Source organism: Felis catus, chromosome B1, assembly GCF_018350175.1.
Source record: "Felis catus isolate Fca126 chromosome B1, F.catus_Fca126_mat1.0, whole genome shotgun sequence".
Taxonomy (NCBI): domain Eukaryota; kingdom Metazoa; phylum Chordata; class Mammalia; order Carnivora; family Felidae; genus Felis; species Felis catus.
The window spans coordinates 153988511-154004219 of NC_058371.1; the positions used below are offsets into that span (position 1 = coordinate 153988511).

The 15709-nt window shown below is 40.6% G+C and overlaps 1 long non-coding RNA gene across 1 annotated transcript; it reads right to left on the bottom strand.

Moving 5' to 3' along the window:
• Positions 1–517: 517 nt before the first annotated feature.
• On the bottom strand, positions 518–8591 carry LOC109499143. The gene is made up of 3 exons (XR_006597043.1): positions 8415–8591; positions 1737–2882; positions 518–1036 (listed from the first exon to the last, which is right to left on the bottom strand). It is a non-coding gene; the product is annotated as an uncharacterized LOC109499143 (long non-coding RNA).
• Between the last annotated feature and the right edge of the window lie 7118 nt (positions 8592–15709).

Below are 15709 nucleotides of genomic sequence, written 5' to 3' on the forward strand. Positions count from 1 at the left end.
ATTTTTCATGTGCCATGCAAAATTATTATATCTAGTACTACAGTCAAATGAAGATGTTGCCTTTAGTTTTCATCCTTACAATGTTCCCAATCCTTGAGGATTAAGAGCAAAATCTAGAAGAATTTCTACTCTGAAATCTTTTTTTAATTTTTTTTCCCTACAACTTGTCCCTCCACATTAGTGTTTGCTGAGTTCAGGGATTATCTTTATATACTACTTCTATCTCTTGTCTTGATTTCAGAAACTATTTTTATTGATATAAGTGTACCTCCAGATATTTTTAATTTGTTGTTCCAATTTGCCATGTTTGGGGACAGATGGGGCATAAACACATGGGGTGTATTACTGGGACTACCGTAAGTATAGGCCTTCATGGGTATCTGCAAAATTTATCATCTGTGTTCTTTATAGGGAAGGTTATCTCCTAGGTAACTACCAGATAATTGATGTTTCTGTAACAGTTTTTGAACATTTATAGCTAATACCCAGCACCCAGGAAGGGACAAGTGACACGTACTCCGGGAATCAGAAAAGACTGTTTATTTCGCACAGGTGCTGGGCCAGCAGAGTCACCTTTAAAGACTGTGCATCCTGCTATGGTTTTACTGGTTTTTTATACATACGTGCTTCCGGGTTGGGCGGGGCTAGTACAGTTCCTGGCTTCTGGCTGATACAAGAGGCAAGCAAGATTGTAGAAGCCAAAAGCATGCAAGGGGAGTATCCTGCCCCAGACATCTGGCTGCCCCTTTTTATCTGCTTTTTACCAACTTTCCTTCTCATCCCTACCTCCCACCCCCCCATTCCCACCCCACCCTTGATTCTCAAGCTGCTGTAGCTGACTTAGAGAAAATCAGTTTGTGGAGGCCAGGAAATCCTTTGCGGCCATGGGAGGAGGGGTGAAGACCATTCTGGCTTCTTCCTGCTGGACAGGGACGTGGAAGGGAGGAATGTGACAGCTAGGGTTCTTTGCCATCCAAAGGAGAGTAGCGACAGCTAGAATGGTCCAACTGGAGCATCATCTGGAGTATTATAGCTTCTAGGCAAGAAGAAACAAATCTGGTTAGCTTGTTAAGAATATAAGGACCAAACAGGAGGATTATGAATTAGTCCATTAGGTCCATTAGGGGAGGACCAGATAAAGGGAGGAGCCAGGATACCCAGTTCCATATATTGCTGCAAGAGTTCCATCAGTCTGTTAATTCTTTCCTCTATTTGATGAACCATTCCTTTAGTTGTTGGGCCATACTTCTATCCTTGATTGGTTAACATAGAAGTAGCATCCTCATGTTAGGAAGAGACATGTTCTCCCCTTCTCAGTAGTTAACAGGTGTAACTGTCTTCTATTTTGTAATACTACTACTGCTAAAGAGTCTACTAGGTCTAGTAGGGTTACTGAAGGGTTTGCAACTTGTTCTATGTCATCTGTCAGATCTTGGGATAGTTCTTGGTAGAAGGAAATAGATGAGTCTACTCCCCCAATTCCACTACTTTCTCTGGCAGTGATTCCCAGTCCAATCAGTAGAGGTATAGCTTGGATAGCTCGTTTAGACCAGGTATGTGCGGCCAAGGGAATTACAAGGGATTGGTTGTTGGGGAGAATATTTATTTGGGGGGGGTTAGGAATGCAAAGGTGTAAATTCCTATCCAGTTAACAGGCAGGCACAAATAAGCAATAATTCCACAAACAAAGAATATTCCCACAGGGGGAAGGAAACAGGGTGACTCATGGTTTTTACCTGTTTGTATATCTCAGCTTGGTTTCACTGGTTGTTAGTTAAGTTATGTAGAGGGGTTGTTCCCCACTGGTCTTTAAAACATAAGGAGGCCCACCCTATTACCTTCATATCAGTAACCGTGGGCCCTATTGTGACAGTTATGTTATCTGTTGACATGTTGCGGGGGATAGCCATTTTGATTACATTACCTGGGTCTGGGGCAGGTAAGGGGGTTAGAGAGAGACAAAACCAACAGTCCTTGGCTAATTAGGGTTAGAGGAGTTGAGAAGATGATGGGTTGAATTTAGAATCTGGTATGAGCAAGTTAAAGTCATAAGGGCCACTGAGTCTGATTTTTGGAAGTTTGGGTCTCCTGGACAGACTTCCAGAAGTTTGCTTTATGGAATTTTGTACCTCCTGTTGGGATGACTCCTTACAGTCCTGGCCTTGGACTCCCCCTCCATCAGACAATCCAAAGTGGGTTTATTGTGCCTAGCAGGCATATTTGTCTGGGACTCCATGACATGATTGTTCCCTGTGAAAGGTGTCTTGCTTTAATTCTTCCTTGCCAATAAGGTTTTTCATTGTGGGAACAGAGCAAGGCTGACTGATAACATTTTGCATGTTGATATGTGTATTTGGTGAAGGCCTTGTGTGTAGTTCCCTGTCCTAGGGGTTGTTTTAGGCTATTCAGGGCAGGGGAAAGGGAGGAGCTCATGTGCTGGTCTTGAAACAGTCATCATTACATTGAGGAGGGACATCAATTCTTATGAGAGAACTCAGCATTAACAGTAGGAGAATTTTTTTTGTGTGTTAGGGTAGGTTCCTGACAGTTTCTTATTCCAAATAGGGGACAGCAATCATAACTCAGATCATATACATCTAAGGAGAATAAGACATCCTGACACTAGTAAGTAGAGGAAAGCTAACAAGAGTTTGTGACTGAGGCGCCAGTCTGCGGGAGTAACTTGGGTAAGCCCTACAGCAAAGAGTATAGCAACAAGTATAGAAAGAGAAACAGGTAGGGGATGACAATGAAATTTGAGAGAGAATGATTTGTTATAGTTCATTTAAATTGCTTGGTGATTTCCTCAAGCTTCTGGTTACAGAGAGTTCTCAGGTGTTGGCTGTAGGCGGCTTATCATCTGCTATCTTCTTAAAGATGATCTGTAAAAGATTATTCTGGTTAGCAGTCACTTTCCATTCCAAGTGGTTGCCAGGTGACAGGTGGGCTGCCTTTACTCAAGGATGGTGGATTCAGGCAGTTAGTCCTGCAATCTTGAGGGCTGTGGGTGTGGTTCGCAAAACTAAATAGGGTTCCTTTCAGGTAGGTCTGAGTGGTTCCCTTTCCCAATCTTTAATCCAAACCTGATCCCAAGGTTTGTGGGGTTATACAGTTATTCCTAGGGAAAAAGGTATCCTGTCTGTCACCCATCTATGTATCTCAAATATGGTTTTTCCTAATCCTTGTAGTTGCTTTTGTATTTCTAAATTTCCTAGCTCTGTCAGGTCCCCTTGTTTTGACTAGTGGAGGGGGCCTTCCATGTAGGATCTTGAATGGGGAGAATCCTATTTTTGCCCAGAGTGTATAGTATATTCAGAGGAGAGCTAGGAGAAGTATATCTGGCCAGGGCAGGTTAGTTTCCTGACATAGTTTTGCCATGGCTGATTTAAGGGTTCAGTTCATATGTTCCACTTTCCCTGAACTCTGGGGCAGGTAGGCTGCGTGTAAGTTCCACTGGATACCTAACGTTTCGTTTACTTGTTGCACCACCTTGACTACAAAATCTGGGCCATTGTCTGAAGCTATGATTAATAGCATTCCATGTCTGGGAATGATATCCCTTAGCAAGGCCTTGGTTACTTCTCTTGCCTTCTGGGTGTGTGTGGGGTAGGCCTCAACCTAACCTGAAAACGTGCAGATGAATACTGGAAGAAAATTGTATCCTCCACTGGGTCTTATTTCGGTAAAGTCCACTTCCAAATCCTTGAAGCATGCCTGTCCACAGCGTTGGATTCCCATGCGCCCAGTGGGGCCCTTTTTTGGTATTATTTGGAGCACAGAGGAGGCAGTGTTGAGAGACCAAGGCACAGAGGGAGTTGAACAATTACATAGTAGAAGCTCAATAAGGTTTCAAGGGTGGTTTTTCCTAGGTGGGTGAGCTCATGCTGTTGGAGAACCACCCGGTAGGCTAGCTGCTCTGATATATAGACTCTTTGGTCTGGAAGTACCCACCATCCTTCTTTTGTCCGGCCTCCTTTTTCCTGTTGTGCTCATTTTGTTTCTTGGATTGTGCACCTTGGGGAAGTTGGCAGTTCCGGGGCCAGAATGATTTTCGAGGATGTTTGTTTTCCCGCTGCTTGTTTAGCTGTGGTGTCAGCCTGTCAGTTATCTTCTGACACTGAGTCTTTTCCTCTTTGGTGTCCCTTGCAGTGGATGACTGCTACTTACCTCAGTTCCCAGACTGCCATTAATAGCTTTAGGATTTCTTCCTGATTCTTTTTTGTTTTCCTCCTGTGGTCAAAGGTCTTCTCTCCTTGCATAGAGCCCCATGTACATGTAGAGTGGCAAAGGCATAACACGAGTCAGTGTATACGTTGGCCCATTTGTCTTTACTGAGTTCTAGTACTCTAGTACAGTTCTGCTCTCTGGGCTGACCACCCCTGTGGAATGGCCTTTGCTTCTATGACCTCAAAATCAGAGCCTACCACATAACCAGTGTATCTTTTGCCTTCATTCACAAAGCTGCTGCCCTCAGTGTACAGGATGAGGTCAGGATTTTGTGAGGGCCTGTATGATAGGTCAGGTGGGCTAGAACAGACTTCATCAAGTACCTGTAGACAATCATGCTCTGGGGGTCCTGCCACTAAAGGCAAGAAAGTGGCAGGGTTTCGAGTTTTTATGGCTTCCAATCTTATTCATGGGTTCTCACATAGCAGTCCCTGATAATGTGTTGTTCAAGCATGAGTTAGCCAGTGTTGTCCTCCAGCATCCATCAAGGTAATAACAGAATGGGGAACCTTAACATTTATGTTTTGCGCCAATGTGAGTTTGTCCGCTTCCTCGATTAAAAGTGTGGTGGCTGCCAGGGCCCTCAAACAGGGTGGCCATCCTGCCACAACTGAGTCAATCTGCTTTGAAAGTAATGCCACTGGTCTTGCCCAGGTCCAAATTCCTGGGTGAGAACCCCCAGGGCCACCCCATTGCTTTCATGTTGAAATTTTGTGATACATCTGGGAGTCCCAAGGCCAGTGTCTCTGTGAATTTTAGTTTTAGAGTTTTAAATGCCTTTTCTTGATTAGAGCCTCAGAAAAGGGGTGCCCTTTCTTCCCCCTTTAGTGTCTCATATAAAGGTCTGGCCAACTCCAAGAATCCTGGGATCCATATGCCAGCAGAAACCTGCTGCTCCAAGGAACTCTTGGACCTGCTGGTGGGTAGTGGGAACCAAAATGGCACAGATTGCCTATTTCCTTTTGGCTCCTGGCATCCATTTACCTTGGGTAATTTTGAAGCCCAAATATTTAACTTCTTGTGGGCAAATCTGTGCCTTTTTCTTTGACACCTGGTATCCTGCCTCTGCTAGTAGCCTGAGTAGGGCCCTGGTTCCCTCCCAGCATTGGGTCTGCATGAGACTGGCTAGCAGGAGATTGTCCACATGTTGGAGAAGGACACACCTTAGGTCCTGTCCCAGAAACCTGGCTAAGCCATATGCCAGTGCTCCACTGAATAATGTTGGTGAATTTTTGAATCCTTGTGGCAGTCTAGTCCAAGTGAATTGTTCCTTTGCCCTTGTGGTAGGGTTTTCCCATTCAAAGGCAAATAGGGGTTGGCTATTAGGCACTAGCTGGAGACAGAAGAAGGTGTCCTTTAAATCTAGATATGTGAACTATCCTGCTTCAGTGTATGAGTCCTAGTAGAGTATATGGGTTAGAAATGCAGCATGATGACTGTTTCATTAATGGCTCTTGGATCCTTTGCAGGGCAGTAATCATTTGTCCCAGGCTTTTTCAAGGACAGCAGGGGAGTATTCCATGGGGACTGGCATTGTTTTAGAAGTCCCCATTTGAGTAGATGTCCAAGTGTGTCTGGATCCCCAGGCATGCCTAGCATGGGATCATATATTGGCATATTTTGACAGGTTGGGCCCCAGGCTTTAGGTCAATTAATATTGGGGGCTGTTTTTGTTTTTTTGATTTTTTTTTTTTTTTTTGCCAGACCAGGGGGGTTTCTTTCTGCCCAAACTGAAGGGAATTCAGCTTCTAGCTTGGGGGCTGTGGTTGGCTCACCGGGAGGGAAAGTATATAATCTCCATTCCTCTTCCTATGGAATTCCTGATGACAGGGACAAAATCATGAGTTGGGCCTTTTCGTTTAGGCACAATTACATCTGCCCATCAAGGTGAAGGCTATTTCTATGCTCAACTTGGCTTGGAGGTCTCTACCTAACAGTGAGACTGGGCAGTCAGGTAGATTCATGAACTATTTGGTGATGCCCCAGCCAGCATTGTTGGAGACTGAAAAATTACCTTTGGGTTTGCATCCCAGTGGCTCCTACAAGGGTGACTTCTTGACCCGACAGAGGTGCCACTTTGTGTGTCACCACAAAGTGTTCGGCCCCAGTGTTGACCATGAAATCTATTGTCTCTCTCCCTACCTTCATTTTGACCATGGGTTCATGGGGACCTAGTTGGATAGAGCTTGGTCTTTCCTAATCAGAGTATATTCCTGACAGTCTGATCAAGTCAGCCTCAGGTGGCTCTGGTTGGTAGTGACTGGGTGGAGTGGAGGTTTGTGGTTTTCCTTTTTGGTGGTTAGCGCATTCATTTTTCCAGGGATCAAATTCTTTGCCATAGGCATATTGATCCTGTCCCAGTGGCACCCTTTTTTTTCTGTTGTTGTTCTTAAATCCCTTGTCATTTCTGTGGGAGCCCTTTCAGAGGGGGTGGTTGCCCCAAGGCCAAGACCAGGAGAGCTGCCTTTTCTTTCATTCTTTGGTCTTCCTCCTTTCTGGAAGCTCAATCCCAATTTACAAAAATATCGTTGGCGATTTCCAATAGTTCAGTGGAGTTTTTTCCAGTGAATCCTTCCAATTTTTGGAGCTTCTGTCTAATGTCAGCTTGGGCCTATCCCACAAAGGCAGCATTGACTATGTGCTAGTTTTGGGGGACTTCAGGGTCAAATGGAGTGTAAACTCTGAAAGTTTCACATAATCTTTCATAGAAGTCAGCAGGGTTGTCTTCTGGCATTTGTAGGACCTCAGCTACATTTTCCATGTTGGTGAGATTTTTGGCCCCTGCTTTTACCCCTTGGAAGAAGGCATGTTGGTATCTTTTTAATCTGGCCCTTCCTGTTTCTATGTTGGGGTCCCAGCGAGGCTCCTCTTCAGGCATAGCCTCCCATGCCCAAGCCTCAACATCTAGTTTTCCATCTGGTGCCTGAGTCTGGAGCCATTTTCTGGCTTTGGTGACATTTTGTCTGTGTTCTTCCATGTTGAAAAGGGTAAGCAGAAGCTGCTGACAGTCAACCCAGGCAGGATTATAGACTATAGGAGATCTATCATTGCCTGTAGCTTCTCAGAGTAGGGTGGCATGTTATGTTTCCAGTTGAGAAGGTCAGTAATGGAGAACGGTTGGTAGTAGAAAACTGATCCCCCCTCTTGTAGGGTCCCATCAGGGCCTATTATCTGGAGACATCTAGTCTCTCCCAATGGCATCTGCATTGCCATGGGGGGCCTTGGACCTTGAGATGATGACCTAAGGCATCCTCCTACTAGTTCATGTGTCCCTTGTTGGGGAAGACTGGCTGTTGGTGGAGGTGAAACCATGGGGAGTGGACTGTGAGGCAGGCGAGGTTCCCTTCCCTCGACTGAAGGGACGCTGGGGGGCATATGGTGGCATAAATGGAAGGACTTCTGTATTTTCTTGGAGGATGGGGGGTGGTTTTTTCTGCTGTGAGGTCTTCTTCTTGGCCTGTGCCACTAAGACCCTACATTGTCCCTTACTATTAATGCAGAACTAGACCCAAGGAGGCTTGACTTAGGCTATTTCCAGTTACTGATTGATGTATGGGAATTGATCTAGGTGGCCAAGCATTGCCACTATTTTATAAACAGCTCAGACTGTGGGGACACCTATGGTGCCCTCAGGGGCCCAGCCTACACCAAAGTCAGCCATTTTAATTAACAAAGGATGTGTAATTTCCCTGGGGAGGGGGGTCAATTTGACCCCATAGTCATCTGAAAATCCTTTTTTAAAATTCTTAATCATACACTCCAAAACAGTTGGTTTTGAGGAATTTCTCCCCATCCTGGTATCCTAGATGGAACCCTCCCAATGTACAGTGTGGCAGGACAAACATGAGGGCAGAGGTCATTGCATCTGACTGGCCTCTCCCCTCACAAGGACTTAGATGCCTGTTAGCATTGGCAGGTCAGTATAAACCCCTGACTAAGATCAGGCCTCCACAGACCTGATTCTGCCTTGAGCCATATGAGGTCATAGCAGACTCACAGGGTAAGACCCACTCGGGCTCCCTAGCTGAAACCTGGAGCACGGACACTCACACACACATTCAGAAATTGCAGACTTCCACCCAGGACTTCCCTGTCCTATGTGGTGACTATGTTGCCCGGGGGGGTGATCAAGATCCCCTTCTGCCTCTAGGGTCTGAACTCAGTCCTGGGTCCCCGCAGACACTCACCTGATCCGATGTCCCTTCCTGTCAGGATTTTTGAAAATTCCCCCCCAGGGTCTGTGAGAACGTGGCTGCAGTTGGTTATTATCTGGCGTGAGGGTCAGAGTTCAGCGAAACCACTCGTGCCACACCTTCCTTCCCGTCTCGCGGGCCGAAATGTTGGTGCTCTGGCTCCTGCTCCCGCTGGCTCTAGACAACAATGGTGCAAGGGGACAGCACGGCTGTCGGTTTCCCAATGCACGAAAATGTTGCAGCAAACACTTGGCACACAGGAAGGGACAAGTGACACGCACTCCGGATATCAGAAAAGACTGTTTATTTCACGCAGGTGCCGAGCCAGCAGAGTCACCTTTAAAGATTGAGCGTCCTGCTGGGGTTTTACTGGCTTTTTATACCTATGTGCTTCGGGGTTGGGCGAGGCTAATACAGTCAAGCTTCTGGTTCCTGGCTGCTTGCTGATACAGGAGACAAGAAAGATTGCAGAAGCCAAAAGCATGCAAGGAGAGTATCCATCCTCCGACAACTGGCTGGCTCCTTTTATCTGCTTTTTACCTGCTTTCCTTCTCAGCACCTAACCAGAAGCTAACTCTCTACCAGAAATCCTAAATTGTATTTGCTTTTGAGCTTCCAACCCCTGTTGGTTTACTAAACTCCTAATGATTTAAGATTTCCGGTATTTTCATTATTTAGTTTCTTATTTTTGCATTGCAAATCGTATATATGTATATGTAATCAAAAATAAGGTGTCCTTAATATGTTCTCTCGCTTACTTGCAATTAAAAAAAAGCACACTGGGAATTATTCAAATTCGTGAAACCACTTTTCAAAATTCATTTTACAAGATGCATTTGATGAGTGCAAAGTAAAATTGTTAATTTTTTTGCTATTTGAATACCCGAAGAGAATTTTAAAGAAAATAATATGGCAACTTTCTCTTCAAGAAAATACAAGTACAATTTGTCATAGCTTGTATTTATGCTTCTTAAAAAAACTTTTGAAGTTTTACTTTATTACTGATAATACTATTTTAGTTAACCTTAGCTTTAAACTGGTAAAAAAATAAATTCTTCTTCTGAACCAAGAAGGTTCAACCAAGGTATTTGATGGGAAAGAACTCAAGATTCACAGTTATTTGTAATTCACAATGAATATTCTGTCCTCTGTCGTTAACTGTTCTCACATTCCCTAAAATATCACAGAAGTAGTGATTATAGATATTAATTTCTTTCTGACATCAGTTTTAATGTGGTGGGAGGGGTTCTCCACACCAACAAGCAATACTTAGACACCAGCTCGGAGTCCTACAGTTCAACTCAATTCTAATACTATATATCCAGAGAAAGCATCATATTCTACAGATTCAGGATCAGTCCTACAAGACTACATCCCCACCACACACACCTCAGACACCGGTCACAAGTGTCATTTGTGCTTCTGACCAATTGGCTATAGGTTGGAGGTTCCAGACTCCCTCCTTGGATTTCAGGCACCAGTCACAAGTTCAGGTTGTTACCTGTACTTCTGACCAACTGGCTATAAATCACAGTTTCCAGGATCTTCTCCTTGGGTTTAATTTGCTACAGCAGCTCACAGAGCTCAGAGAAACACTTGATGGAAGAGATGCTTAGGGCAAGGCATGGGGAAAGTATGCACAGCTTCCATCCTCTCTATGAAAGTGCCACTCTCCCCAAATTGCCATGTGTTCTCCAAACCTCATCCTTTTGAAATTTGATGGAGGCTTCGTTACATTGGCATATAGTAGCCCCCGCCCCTCCTTATCTGCAGGGAGTACAACATCCTGTATATACTATGTTTTTTCCTATATACACATACCTATGAAGAGCTTGTTATGAGTAAGAGATAATCAATAATAACTAATAATAGAATGATTATAATAATGTACTTTAAGAAAAGCATGTGAATATGGTCTTTCTTTCTCTCTCTCAAAATATCTTACTGTACTGTTCTCACCCTTCCTGTGATGATGTGATATCATAAAATGCCTATGTAAGGAAGTGAAGTGAATGACGTAGGCACTTTGATGTAGAGATAGGTTACTATTGGCTTTCTGCAGATTCACAAGGAAGATCATCTGCTCCCAGACCAAAGTTGACTACCTATGACTAAAACCTTGGAAAGTAAAACTACAGAAAGGGAAACAGTGGATAATGGAGACTACTGCAATTGATTCAGACATCAGCCATTACACTCAATCTCCAGACCTGCTTCCTTCAATGGAAGGGTTGAGAAAAGCCCCAACCTTCTAACCACAGTGTTGGCCTCACTGGCAATCAGCCCCCACCCTTAGGTTACCTAAAGGCTTTCTAAAAATCGCTTTATTAACATAACAAAAGACACTTTTATTGCTTTTATTATAGGATATTCCAGGAATTTTAGGAGCTGTGATCCTAGAACCATGGACAAAATCAAATATATAGGGGAAATATATTTTAGTTATCTGAATGACCAAATATTATATAATATATATTTCTTATAAGTCACAATATATCAGATATATAGAAAGTTGCATCAGATATGTAAAATTGGTTGTGCCTCGGTGGTTCAGTCAGCTTAAGCATTGGACTCTTGGTTTCAACTCAGGTCATGATCTCACTGTTCCTGAGTTTGAGCCCTGCATCGGCGCTGGTACTAACAGTGTGGAGCCTGCTTGGGCTTCTCTCGCACCCTCTCTCTCTGCTTCTCCCCTGCTCAAACTTTCTCTCCTTCTCTCTCTCTCTCTTTCTCTTTCAAAAGAAATAAATAAACTTAAATAAAAGATATGTAAAATTGATATAAAAGCTATTTCCATGAGGGAATTTTTTCCCATAAATAAAATATAAATTTATAACCAATAACCTAATATATATTTTTGAAACTTTATATGTTATAATGTAACAATAGATCACTCATATACAAGAAAACAATCATAATTATTTGAGTTTGGCAATAAACAGAAACTGTTCCTTGAGTAAGCCTACTTTCTCTTTGGTAGCCTCTGACCTATGACTTGTGTCCTTCAACCTGCTGAAAGAAAGCTTACCACCTTTTCGTTAATTAGAAGTTTTATTTTTGAGGTTATATTTATTTATAATGAGCCCTTTAAAGAAATTTGGAGTGCTTTGTAGATAATCATAAAAAAGTGAAAAAATGTTTTTTCTAAAATTTTGCTAATATTTTACCTAATCTGAAGTAAGTAAATTCTTTTAATAAAAAAAATGCCTGCTCCAAGTTAAATGAAAATGTAGATGCCAGATATATGTCAATAGAAAAAAAAGGACAAGTAGTATGAAAGACATATAATGATCCAAAAGTATCCATACAAAAATTATTTATCTCTCAATAAAAAATCTCTCTTCACTGTAAAGGTATATAACACAGGAATTTTATACATTTTGTGATAATACTAATGTTAATAACCTCTCTGGAGGAAAATCTACATAATATTTCAAAATTTGAAATGCTGATAACCTTTGATCCATTTTTTCTACTTACAGGGATTTATGAAAAGGAATAGTTAGACAAGTGTAAAAAGATGTATGCATAATTGTCCAACCTGTCATTTTTTTTTTCTAATAGTTAAAAATTGGAACCAGTCTAAAAAGCAATTAAAAAGGGATTAGTTACATACTGGATCCACAAATGTTAAAACTAAAGCAGTAGATTCCAAACAGTTATTATAGAAAAATACCTGAAGGTTATGAATACAAAAAAAAAAAATCATGTTAAAGATGGTCAGTATGTTTGCTTTTCATTGCAATGAATTTTACATCTCCTCAGAGTGATCGTGAGGGACTACTGAGCCTCGCAGCTCACAGGGCATCCTGAGACTCTTGCTGCTGATGTCACAAATATGATTATTTTGTGCTGACCTTAATCAGCATTGTTAAGGTCAAGTAATTTACTGCTCATTGATTCAGACGAGTCTTAGTTTTGACCTGAACTAGATCCTCTGAGTCGTCATTGCTTTCTCCGTCTCAGAACTTGCCCAACAGTCTATGTTGCAGTGTCTGTCTTAGAATCACCTTCTCTTTCTTTTCTTTTTTGCTTTCTTTTCTTTTCTGCTTTTTTTTTTCTTTTCTGCTTTCTTTCAGGTTTCTTTTTTCTTTTCTTCTTTTCTTTTCTTTTCTTTTTATTTCTTTTCTTTTCTTTAAATATTCCTTCCTTCCTTCCTTCTTCACTCCTTTCTTTCTTTCTTTCTTTCTTTCTTTCTTTCTTTCTTCCTTTCTTTCTTTCTTTCGTAGCCATTTGCCAAGCCCAATGGATTACATTATAAATTACATTTTCCTCTTTCATTGGGGATACTCTCCAATACCTGGGTTCTTTCCCCATCACAGAGGAGAAAAAAAAGACACAGAGGCTCTTTTTTGCCTTAAACACCAATGTGTCATTCCCAATCATGAGAGGCACAACCTTATTGGCTCAGGAACACATTTTGAGTTAGTTCCCTAGATACCCAGAAAGAAAGATTAACCTCTTACTTACAGGTTCATTCTTTAACCTGTTTGGAGTTTTCCATAGCCTACTTCACCTCAAGGATAGTAATATTCAGAGGTGGTGAGCATCCTTGTTCTTCACACTCTTCTTTCTGTGGACTTCTGTGAAGCAAGAGTTTTCCTTTTCATGACTTCTTGGTTTAGAATTGCTTATGTCAGCTTCTAGATCTCAATAACTATGACTTTTACCAAAATTTGAGATTCTGACTTCTAATTTTTTTCTTTTGATATGTAATATAGAACTTGCACTCCCAACCATATAGAATATATTCAATATAGAATATAGAATATTCAATATATTCAATATTCAATATAGAATATAGAATTTTCACTCCCAACAATCAAAGAAAGATAATATGTTTTCTTTTTCTAAGTGATGCAGTATATGGATAGCATTAATATTAATCTGGAAGGTGCTTTTCCAAAAGTATCAAAAATAGCAAACAGGAATATGCACAAAGTTTCACAGAAATACTCAAAAGGTTATTGGATGCATTATTTTGGACTAATATAAGACCTCATTGAGTAAAATGTGCATATACCCTTTGCATTTAAATCACCACATAGTTAATTAAAATACACACGAAACAGCAAGCTATTATGTAACCTTATTTGCATTTCTATTTTCTCTAATAAACTCTGAGTTTATTGTTGGAAGCAAGGAAATTAATTCACATTTCTCTGTCCTAACTGTTCCTAGTTCATAGAAAAGAGGTGTTAAATGGATGGCTGTTGAATAACTTAGCAAAATTGAAAACTACTAAGTAATAGACAATTCAAATATTCTTGAAGAAAAAAGAATCTCTGGTTACATTACAATTTTAATTGGTTGATTAGTGGAATTGGTATTCAGCATCTAAATAAAAATTTGGAGACTATATTAAAACATATATTATTGGCACTGCCCCCTCCAGCAAAACCTCCAATATACATTTATCTGTTATCCATCTCAAAAATGGAATAATGATACTAATAATTGTATAAATTAATAAGATATTATATAGGAATGCCTGTTGTTCCCACTTTTTTAAAGATTTTATTCTTAAGTAACCTCTTCACCTAACATGGGGCTCGAACTTACAACCCCAAAATCAGGAGCGGCACACTCTCCAAACTGAGTCATCCAGGCACTCAGACTTTTTTTTAAGTATTAACACGGCTATTTTCTCTGGGTTAGAAATTTGGAGATTAAGTAACTTCCCTATTGTGACCAAATGGTGTCAAAAAGATTAGGATAGGAATGCAAGTCAATGTGACTCCACAGTTCGCATCTTTAACTCTCCATTAGATTTGACTCAGGTATATTAGTACCAAAAACTGAGTCCCCTCAAAATACATCAGTATTTTCAATTTTCTTACATATGTACCTGACTGTATTTGGCAGATATTTCAGATTCATTTTAAAAATAGCCTACTATTTAGGTTCTTCATCTAGAACGTTAAATATTTTCAGTCAATAAACAACAATGTTGAATTTATGAATAGAATGAATGATATAAACGACTGCTTTTATTGAATTAAGTCACTCCTTCCAGTGTCAGTTCCACTTCCACACCAGATAATTAAGAGCACTTATTACTTTGGAAAAGATACAATTTAGTAGTAATTAAGTAAAGGCAACATGACAGCATATATAGTTTTGTCAAAGTGTTAACTTAAATATTCATTTAAAAATTGACTAAAACTACTGATATAATCTATCTTTTCATTATCACTTCTTCATGGTAACACTTTAGTCACCTTTCCTTCATTAATCCACAGAGCAAAGTGTAATATTAAGGAAAATTAGAGTTTTTTTTTCTTTTTGCGACATTGTACAATAATAATTAGGATTCACTGAATATTACCTAAGGAAGACAAAACTGTTACATAAATGTATTTTTCTATTATTTTTGGAGAATTTATCATAGTTTCTATCCGTAATCTCCCTTAATACATAGCTCCATTTATCAGAAGTTATGAAACTTTTTGTGCATAAAAAATTAAGGACAACAATGAGGTAACCCCATACAGCTATTAGAATGGCCAAAATCTAGAACACGACAACACCAAATGCTGGTGAGAATATGGAGCATCAGGAACTCTTATTGATTGCTAGTGTGATTGTAAATTAGGACAACCACTTGGGAAGACAGTGTGGCAGTTTCCTATAAAACTAAGCATACTCTTACCATACCATTCAACAATCATGTTTCTTGGTATTTACCCAGTTGAGAATGATGTACACACAAAAAAATCTGTGCATAGATGTTTATAACCGTTTTATTCAAAATTGCCAAAACTTACAGCGATCAAGTTGTCCTTCAGTAGGTTAATGAATAAATAAATTGTGGTACATCCAGACAGCAGAATATTATTCAGTGCTAAAAAGAAATGAGCTATCGAGCCATGAAAAGACAGAGGAAACTCGCATGCATATTACCAAGTGAAAGAAAGCAATCTGAAAAGGCTATATGCTATATGATTCTAACTATATGACATCCTGGAGAAGGCAAACTATAAAGACAGTAAAAAAATAATCAGTGGTTGCTAAGGATTGTGGGGGAAGCAATGGATGAATAGGCATAGCACAGAGGATTTTTAGAACAGTGAAACTACTCTATATGATACCATAATGATAGTTACATGTCATTATAAATTTGTTTAAACCCATAGAATGTACAACAGCAAATCTGAACCATAATGTGAACAATAGACTTTGAGACTTTGGGTGATTATGATGTGTCCATGTGGGTTCATCAGTTGTGACAAATGTACCATTGTAGTGAAAGATGTTAATAGAAATGACTGTGCATGTGGGGAGGCAAA